Raw genomic sequence first — 11144 nt, forward strand, 5'->3', positions numbered from 1 at the left:
AAAAAAAGAGCTTTTACACACATTAAATTTAACACACATTATCTAGAAAATCATAGAAAAGAAGAAAAAAAAGCAAAACAAAGAAAAATGCTAGAAAAAAGTAAGCATTATTTCCTCGACAGCAAGTAAGCTTCCAGTGCCCGGAAGGCGGACAGGTCCTAGATTAAGAAATTCATTGCAACTACACTCTGCAGATGAATTTCTAAATCGTTACTACGGCCCCGGCAATACAAGCACATAGATCAAGTAATTCTTTTACCGCTAGCGATACAGAATTACTCAATCATATTCCGGACTTTCTGGAAGACATACCCCATCATCAACCAGTTCATCACTCGAACTGGTTGGGGCATAATAACTAGAAAAATCATAGAAAAGAAAAAAAAAATGTTAGAAAAAGTAAGCATTATTACCTCGACAGCAAGTAAGCTTCCAGTGCCCGGAAGGCGGACAGGTCCTAGATTAAGAAATTCATTGCAACTACACTCTGCAGATGAATTTCTAAATCGTTACTACGGCCCCGGCAATACAAGCACATAGATCAAGTAATTCTTTTACCGCGAGCGATACAGAATTACTCAATCATATTCCGGACTTTCTGGAAGACATACCCCATCATCAACCAGTTCATCACTCGAACTGGTTGGGGCATAATAACTAGAAAAATCATAGAAAAGAAAAAAAAAAATGTTAGAAAAAGTAAGCATTATTACCTCGACAGCAAGTAAGCTTCCAGTGCCCGGAAGGCGGACAGGTCCTAGATTAAGAAATTCATTGCAACTACACTCTGCAGATGAATTTCTAAATCGTTACTACGGCCCCGGCAATACAAGCACATAGATCAAGTAATTCTTTTACCGCTAGCGATACAGAATTACTCAATCATATTCCGGACTTTCTGGAAGACATACCCCATCATCAACCAGTTCATCACTCGAACTGGTTGGGGCATAATAACTAGAAAAATCATAGAAACGAAAAAAAACAAAAAAAAAAAAAAAACAAAGAAAAATGTTAGAAAAAGTAAGCATTATTACCTCGACAGCAAGTAAGCTTCCAGTGCCCGGAAGGCGGACAGGTCCTAGATTAAGAAATTCATTGCAACTACACTCTGCAGATGAATTTCTAAATCGTTACTACGGCCCCGGCAATACAAGCACATAGATCAAGTAATTCTTTTACCGCTAGCGATACAGAATTACTCAATCATATTCCGGACTTTCTGGAAGACATACCCCATCATCAACCAGTTCATCACTCGAACTGGTTGGGGCATAATAACTAGAAAAATCATAGAAAAGAAAAAAAAAAATGTTAGAAAAAGTAAGCATTATTACCTCGACAGCAAGTAAGCTTCCAGTGCCCGGAAGGCGGACAGGTCCTAGATTAAGAAATTCATTGCAACTACACTCTGCAGATGAATTTCTAAATCGTTACTACGGCCCCGGCAATACAAGCACATAGATCAAGTAATTCTTTTACCGCTAGCGATACAGAATTACTCAATCATATTCCGGACTTTCTGGAAGACATACCCCATCATCAACCAGTTCATCACTCGAACTGGTTGGGGCATAATAACTAGAAAAATCATAGAAAAGAAAAAAAAAAATGTTAGAAAAAGTAAGCATTATTACCTCGACAGCAAGTAAGCTTCCAGTGCCCGGAAGGCGGACAGGTCCTAGATTAAGAAATTCATTGCAACTACACTCTGCAGATGAATTTCTAAATCGTTACTACGGCCCCGGCAATACAAGCACATAGATCAAGTAATTCTTTTACCGCGAGCGATACAGAATTACTCAATCATATTCCGGACTTTCTGGAAGACATACCCCATCATCAACCAGTTCATCACTCGAACTGGTTGGGGCATAATAACTAGAAAAATCATAGAAACGAAAAAAAACAAAAAAAAAAAAAAACAAAGAAAAATGTTAGAAAAAGTAAGCATTATTACCTCGACAGCAAGTAAGCTTCCAGTGCCCGGAAGGCGGACAGGTCCTAGATTAAGAAATTCATTGCAACTACACTCTGCAGATGAATTTCTAAATCGTTACTACGGCCCCGGCAATACAAGCACATAGATCAAGTAATTCTTTTACCGCGAGCGATACAGAATTACTCAATCATATTCCGGACTTTCTGGAAGACATACCCCATCATCAACCAGTTCATCACTCGAACTGGTTGGGGCATAATAACTAGAAATATCATAGAAAAGAAAAAAAAAGCAAAACAAAGAAAAATGTTAGAAAAAAGTAAGCATTATTACCTCGACAGCAAGTAAGCTTCCAGTGCCCGGAAGGCGGACAGGTCCTAGATTAAGAAATTCATTGCAACTACACTCTGCAGATGAATTTCTAAATCGTTACTACGGCCCCGGCAATACAAGCACATAGATCAAGTAATTCTTTTACCGCTAGCGATACAGAATTACTCAATCATATTCCGGACTTTCTGGAAGACATACCCCATCATCAACCAGTTCATCACTCGAACTGGTTGGGGCATAATAACTAGAAATATCATAGAAAAGAAAAAAAAAGCAAAACAAAGAAAAATGTTAGAAAAAAGTAAGCATTATTACCTCGACAGCAAGTAAGCTTCCAGTTTCCGGAAGGCGGACAGGTCCTAGATTAAGAAATTCATTGCAACTACACTCTGCAGATGAATTTCTAAATCGTTACTACGGCCCCGGCAATACAAGCACATAGATCAAGTAATTCTTTTACCGCTAGCGATACAGAATTACTAAATCATATTCCGGACTTTCTGGAAGACATACCCCATCATCAACCAGTTCATCACTCGAACTGGTTGGGGCATAATAACTAGAAATATCATAGAAAAGAAAAAAAAAAGCAAAACAAAGAAAAATGCTAGAAAAAAGTAAGCATTATTATCTCGACAGCAAGTAAGCTTCCAGTTTCCGGAAGGCGGACAGGTCCTAGATTAAGAAATTCATTGCAACTACACTCTGCAGATGAATTTCTAAATCGTTACTACGGCCCCGGCAATACAAGCACATAGATCAAGTAATTCTTTTACCGCTAGCGATACAGAATTACTCAATCATATTCCGGACTTTCTGGAAGACATACCCCATCATCAACCAGTTCATCACTCGAACTGGTTGGGGCATAATAACTAGAAATATCATAGAAAAGAAAAAAAAAAGCAAAACAAAGAAAAATGCTAGAAAAAAGTAAGCATTATTATCTCGACAGCAAGTAAGCTTCCAGTTTCCGGAAGGCGGACAGGTCCTAGATTAAGAAATTCATTGCAACTACACTCTGCAGATGAATTTCTAAATCGTTACTACGGCCCCGGCAATACAAGCACATAGATCAAGTAATTCTTTTACCGCTAGCGATACAGAATTACTAAATCATATTCCGGACTTTCTGGAAGACATACCCCATCATCAACCAGTTCATCACTCGAACTGGTTGGGGCATAATAACTAGAAATATCATAGAAAAGAAAAAAAAAAGCAAAACAAAGAAAAATGTTAGAAAAAAGTAAGCATTATTACCTCGACAGCAAGTAAGCTTCCAGTTTCCGGAAGGCGGACAGGTCCTAGATTAAGAAATTCATTGCAACTACACTCTGCAGATGAATTTCTAAATCGTTACTACGGCCCCGGCAATACAAGCACATAGATCAAGCAATTCTTTTACCGCTAGCGATACAGAATTACTAAATCATATTCCGGACTTTCTGGAAGACATACCCCATCATCAACCAGTTCATCACTCGAACTGGTTGGGGCATAATAACTAGAAATATCATAGAAAAGAAAAAAAAAGCAAAACAAAGAAAAATGTTAGAAAAAAGTAAGCATTATTACCTCGACAGCAAGTAAGCTTCCAGTTTCCGGAAGGCGGACAGGTCCTAGATTAAGAAATTCATTGCAACTACACTCTGCAGATGAATTTCTAAATCGTTACTACGGCCCCGGCAATACAAGCACATAGATCAAGTAATTCTTTTACCGCTAGCGATACAGAATTACTAAATCATATTCCGGACTTTCTGGAAGACATACCCCATCATCAACCAGTTCATCACTCGAACTGGTTGGGGCATAATAACTAGAAATATCATAGAAAAGAAAAAAAAAAGCAAAACAAAGAAAAATGTTAGAAAAAAGTAAGCATTATTACCTCGACAGCAAGTAAGCTTCCAGTTTCCGGAAGGCGGACAGGTCCTAGATTAAGAAATTCATTGCAACTACACTCTGCAGATGAATTTCTAAATCGTTACTACGGCCCCGGCAATACAAGCACATAGATCAAGTAATTCTTTTACCGCTAGCGATACAGAATTACTAAATCATATTCCGGACTTTCTGGAAGACATACCGCATCATCAACCAGTTCATCACTCGAACTGGTTGGGGCATAATAACTAGAAATATCATAGAAAAGAAAAAAAAAAGCAAAACAAAGAAAAATGCTAGAAAAAAGTAAGCATTATTACCTCGACAGCAAGTAAGCTTCCAGTGCCCGGAAGGCGGACAGGTCCTAGATTAAGAAATTCATTGCAACTACACTCTGCAGATGAATTTCTAAATCGTTACTACGGCCCCGGCAATACAAGCACATAGATCAAGTAATTCTTTTACCGCTAGCGATACAGAATTACTAAATCATATTCCGGACTTTCTGGAAGACATACCCCATCATCAACCAGTTCATCACTCGAACTGGTTGGGGCATAATAACTAGAAATATCATAGAAAAGAAAAAAAAAAGCAAAACAAAGAAAAATGTTAGAAAAAAGTAAGCATTATTACCTCGACAGCAAGTAAGCTTCCAGTGCCCGGAAGGCGGACAGGTCCTAGATTAAGAAATTCATTGCAACTACACTCTGCAGATGAATTTCTAAATCGTTACTACGGCCCCGGCAATACAAGCACATAGATCAAGTAATTCTTTTACCGCTAGCGATACAGAATTACTAAATCATATTCCGGACTTTCTGGAAGACATACCCCATCATCAACCAGTTCATCACTCGAACTGGTTGGGGCATAATAACTAGAAATATCATAGAAAAGAAAAAAAAAAAGCAAAACAAAGAAAAATGTTAGAAAAAAGTAAGCATTATTACCTCGACAGCAAGTAAGCTTCCAGTTTCCGGAAGGCGGACAGGTCCTAGATTAAGAAATTCATTGCAACTACACTCTGCAGATGAATTTCTAAATCGTTACTACGGCCCCGGCAATACAAGCACATAGATCAAGTAATTCTTTTACCGCTAGCGATACAGAATTACTCAATCATATTCCGGACTTCATGGAAGACATACCCCATCATCAACCAGTTCATCACTCGAACTGGTTGGGGCATAATGACTCAAAAGAAAATGAAAAGTTATCGAACTGGCAGGTACATAATCGTTTATAAAAATATTAGTAGAAAAAAAGAAAAACAAAGGAGAATAGTTATTAAAAAAATATTTACTATCACGATAGCAGCCGTGCCGATAACGACACATAATTTCTGAATCATAATCAGGACATAATATAATTTATATCGAGAGTATTATTAATTAATTTAGATTATCATTATTTCTCTTGATCAGAAGGTCAAAGTTATTGTATGTAAATTAGTTTCCATATTCAAAATTTAAATAATTTAAAAAAATGTGGATTAAAGTAATATTATAAGACTTTTAAGCATTCTATAAGCTGCGTGCAAAATAATTTGATAGTTAATAAACCTTTCGCTACTATATCCACCTTCCCTGTTTTGCAAATGCAAATTCTTCAAAAACACTCATGTCTTGGTATATAAATAAGAAATCAATGCTTGTTGTGAAGAAAAATGCAGAATAGTGTTTTCTTAATGTTGCATGTTCTAAACTAATTTAATATTTAACTGTGAAATAAAGGCTTTGTTTTTCCAAATTTATAAAAGCATTCTCTTTTTTCTCTTTTTGTTTTTATTGTGCTTATATACAATTATATTTATAAATGAAGTAAAATAAATATTAGTAAAATAAAGTAAAATAAATACTAAAAATTAAAATATGATGTAAAATAAATACTAAAAATTTGAGCAAAGAAAACACTTTCTTCGCAAAGAAAAAAAAAGTAAATTTTTTTTCTTTCTGTGATTTAATTTGAGGTTTAATTTCATTGGGATTAAATCCAATTTTGTAGTATCTTCGTATAAAGTTTCAACTGAAATTTAAACAATGTAAATTTTTTAAATATAATTTCTAAGGTTTATATATTTGCAAATTTTGCAACATGTATTAAGGTAACGACAATCTCTAACTGACCACACTGAGGTTACAGAAATATCCGATTTTTGAAGATAGTGTTATGGATTCTCTCTGTAAATTCTGCTACAGGGGTTTAAAATGTCACATCCGATACAATATTACTGTTATTGTTATGGAACAGTTAAATGTAGGGCAATTGACCAGTTTTGAATGATAATAATAGTATGATTTTATAAAATTTTGTTTTAAAAAAAGAAATTAGTTCTAATATTCGAATATGTGTCTCACTTTCGAATGAATTGCGTGCGAGTTTTTCTAAGAATATTAAACGAGTTTTTCGAAAATGTTTAACTTAAATATTATGATTTGCAAAATTAGTGCATTATCATTCCTTGGATTGTGATAGCAAAACCAATTTTGAATTGAGAATATATTAAGTATTTCAAATTTAAAATTTGTATAATTACAATTAAGAATTTGTTTGTACAGGGAAAGGATAGAGATTATAGTGTATAAAGAATATAGAATATATATACGAATATTTAAAAAAAATATAGATATTCTTTGCACATTTATAATGAGCACAAGCAATTGATCGAAATAAATGAATAACTGGTCAATGCCTTTAAATGAAAATATTTATATTATATGTAAAAACTATAGCAAAAAAATAATGCTAAAAAACTGATTAACATTTTTGAATCATCTGAAGTTTTGAATTATGAAGTTTATTTTTTCAAAACAATAGAACAGATTATAAAAGATAACTTATTACCTTTAAAATGGAATAGCAAAAAACAAATATATATATATATATAAATGAGAGAAAGAGAACTGAAATCGAGCAATAAAATCGGTACTTATCATTTTTTTCATCAAAATTCTTCGAGCTTATACTCCGATTTCCTTAGTTTCATGACCTTGAAAGAGAAATTAGATAATATTAATATCAATATTTCACACATCAAAATAGCAAGCATATAATCTATAGGAGATGGCAATCAGCAAGCGGCACGAAGGGACTGTATATATGCTGTTTAATCGAGCGGTTGTAAAAAAATCAAAAACGTTCAATGTTACTTACTAAATTAGAAATACAGTATTTATTTATTTTGTTTTTTTATTTCTGTGTAGAATATGAAAAAAGTAATTAAATTGATTTGAACTATTCTTATTATAGCGTTACAGTTCTTCGGATAAGCTTCATGGCTCAAATAGTAAAAAATAAAAATAAAATAATAATAAAAAAAAAAACGTTAAAAATTTTTTTATCAATATCAAGAAAGAATTTTTCTAAGAAGGGATTAACTGAGCTGGAGATTTGGAATTAAATGTAATTCTTATCAGGGGTCTGTCCAGACATATTGTGAAAGGTCCGTGTTCGTAAAATTGTGAAAAAATTACTCGTAATTTGTGAATATAAAATAAACGTTAAGTCACACATTCTTTCAACCAGGGTTCGCTTTTGTGAATTTGTGCAAATAGGATCCGTTATTGCAAAACTTTTCAATGTGTTTTTAAATTGTAAAGACATACATGATTATGCTCAATACTGTAAATATATAATTAAAAAAATTAAATTTTATAAAATAAACAGCAATTACAGCTACTGATTTAGCGACGCAACATATAAAACAGTAATGAAGATAAACAAATTTGTGAAGGGTCCGATTAAAAGAAATTATTTTGTGAAGGGTCCGTTTTTATGAAAAAATATTTTGTGAAGGGTCCGTTTTTATGAAAAAATATTTTGTGAAGGGTCCGTAATTTCTTCTATGAATCACAAAAATATTGTTTGCTGAAACCGGGGTTTGCTCTTTAAAAGCGAACTAAGTTCCAATTGGGTCTACCAACCAAGTATTTTTGCTTTCTTCGTTAAATCCGGCTTCTCATTAAATCTGGGTTCATTATGAACGATTTCAACTCTACTAGAGGGAAACGGTTAAATACTGTGCATTCGTACTATGACTGACAAACAGTAAGGAGAGAAAAAAATTACATTTTATGAAATAATAAATCCATTGTGTAAAGTATAAAAAATTTACCACAGATAGAATTTTTTAAACAATCAATAAATACAGTAAAATTTAGATTTAATCTCTACCTTTGCGAGTTTAAATACTTCGGATTTTTTAATGAAAAGAGGCATTTAAAGACAAGTTAAAAAGTGAATCAGTTTGTACAAAAGCCAACTTCTTTCATTAAGTTCAGTAAAGAAAAATATTTTTGGTTTATTAAAATCTAATAAATGACGAGAGGTGTGAAAAATAAATATTGACAAGTAAATATGATTCTAAATATACGAGTATATCTGGTAGCCCTTTCATTTTTCTCAACTTTATACGTTTTTGTATAAAAGTTGACTAACATGCTAATCAGTTTCCTTTTAAGCAGTCTAATTAGCTGGCTTCGTAAACTTTTTTTGAAAAAAAGACATAAAACAGTTAATATAAGCCCAATAAATTCTAAATTGGCAAGCTAAAGTGACCAAAAAATATTATATTGAAATTAATTAAAAGCAGAGAGTTGAATCACTAGCGAAAAAGACTGGATAAAAAATAACAAAACCAGTTTGATAGCCTGATAATAACTTTCCAATGATCGCAGTTGAACTCCTTTTTTCTCCGGCAACTAAACAGGTTTTGATTCTTTGTCCCTCCTTCTCTAGATTTCTTAAATTTCAATAACTTTTTCTTAAAACTTTTTATTCATTTTTTTTCCAATGTTTCACTATTAATTTTCAAACCTTAATGCTCATACTGTTTTCACTTAAGTTTTGAGGGTTCTGAGAAATGGCGATCAATATTATATATCCTGTATATTTGATTTCTTTTTGCGGCAGTTGGGTGACGACCTGATATTTTGAAACTTTTATTTCATCATAATTGCGAACATTACACATTCTTTGTACTTTAATTTTTATTTAAAATTACTTTAGTACTTTTTTGTTCACAAAAATTTAATCGGGACATAAACAGACCAGTGAAAATGTAAAGAGATTATTACTCACTATATAGCGCCTGATTTTAGTAATTTCTATCCTTGTATCAAATTGTACAAAATTTGGAGGCATAAAAATGCTGATAGCGGTTGTTTCATTTTATAATCGTAGTTGAACAGCAGACCCAATTATTCTGTTTATGAAACTAACGTTCAACTCCATAGATTTGTAACTTTGAATCCAAACCAAAAGACAAGGAAACTCCTGGATTGAGAGAAATTTGCCTTTGTGGAGGACATTTAGATAGAACTAACACGCATTTGCGTTACATTAGGAGAAAAACCCCGAAAACCTTCCACAGTTAAACTGACGGCGAAGAATCTCTATCCCATGATTCGAAAAACACAGAGGATATTTTACTCCAGCACTCTAGTAGTTGCGAAATTTATTTCGACCCGCCATTGCTGGGATTCGAACTAGGTTACCTTACTGGGAGGCAAGTGCTTTATCCCCTGTACCCCAGAGATCAATAATCAAAAGTACAATAACATAGAAATATATTCAGTTAACCTTAACAAAATTCATATTAACTCAATTTTAAGCAGTATATACTACTTCATTTTATATTGGAATATAACATTCATAAGACTATGCATATATTTACTATTGAATAAAAACATAATATTTAGATAAACGATATAGAGATATCCTTACTTAATCCTAAATCTATATATAGATATAGGATTTAGATATATCTAAATTAAAGATTAACCTACACTGAAATTTTATACTTCTATGTAAAATGATGAAATAAGTGTGATTTTTAGAAATCAATGTTCTAGTTTTGGGGGAAAATTAACACTAGAATTCTTTATCATTTTGCATTTGAAGCAATAGAAATTTCTGCTTACAGCATTTATTTGGGTTTATGTTTTCTAGCTTTTTTGATAAGGAGTGAAGATAAAATTTTAGAACAGTCCATTTGACTGTGATTTATAAGATTTCTTAGCTTTTTTTATTAAATTTTATATTTCTATAAAATCATTTACAATATTTAATCATTTATTGTATTTATATTTGTTAGAAGAGTAAAAAAAAAAGATAAGTAAATGAGTTGGGGACAACGAAGTTTCATAGTTCTAGGTAGTTATGAGAAACAACTTATGTTTAGGAAATTAGTATGGAAATTATCAAAATCCATAATTCTTATTACTCAACGTCAGACCGTAATTTCAGTCATGTCATGACATCGTAATAATTACGGATAAATCTAAATTGTTTGCTCTACCATATATATGAAATGTCAATGCTCTTTCAATTTTCGACATGGAAATATAGACAGTTTTTTTTGTTTTATTTTATTATTTTTTTCAACTATAATCTAAAAAAATATTTAATAAAAATTAAAGAAAAATTTGGAGAAAAAAAATTAAAAACTTCACAAGCTATGAGCATTTTAAGTAGTTTTTCATGCTGCGCATGTCCAGAAAAATTACCTCAATTAAAAAATATTTTTGTCAAATAAATAAAAAAAGTATTATTCTAATATCATAAAAATTTTATTAAGTTTGAAGCAATTTTCTAAGTAGTTCGTGTACTTTTTAAAAGAAAGCTGAAAATTATCAGGAATTAACACAATCTGATCCACAAATGTCATTTTCTAGCATTGCAAATTACATAATACAAATCATGATACAAAACATACTAAATTAAATTTGTAGAAAACCCTCAATCGTTTTGAGTTTTTTTTTTAAAAAAAATAATAAAAAAAAAGAAATACAAAAACTATTTGGTAAAGTGCCTAAAACTTTTAAAATTTTTGCAATGTGAAAATTAAAACTTTTTTCATTAGTCAATTATAATTCACTACAAAATTATGAAAATTATGAAAAAATTATGAAAAATTATGAAAAATTTAATTTTTTGTGCATGTGCAATATAACGAGATGCATTGAATACTCATATC

This window comes from Parasteatoda tepidariorum, chromosome 5 (assembly GCF_982258835.1).
Source record: "Parasteatoda tepidariorum strain Cologne lab strain chromosome 5, Ptep-v5.0, whole genome shotgun sequence".
NCBI classification, from domain to species: domain Eukaryota; kingdom Metazoa; phylum Arthropoda; class Arachnida; order Araneae; family Theridiidae; genus Parasteatoda; species Parasteatoda tepidariorum.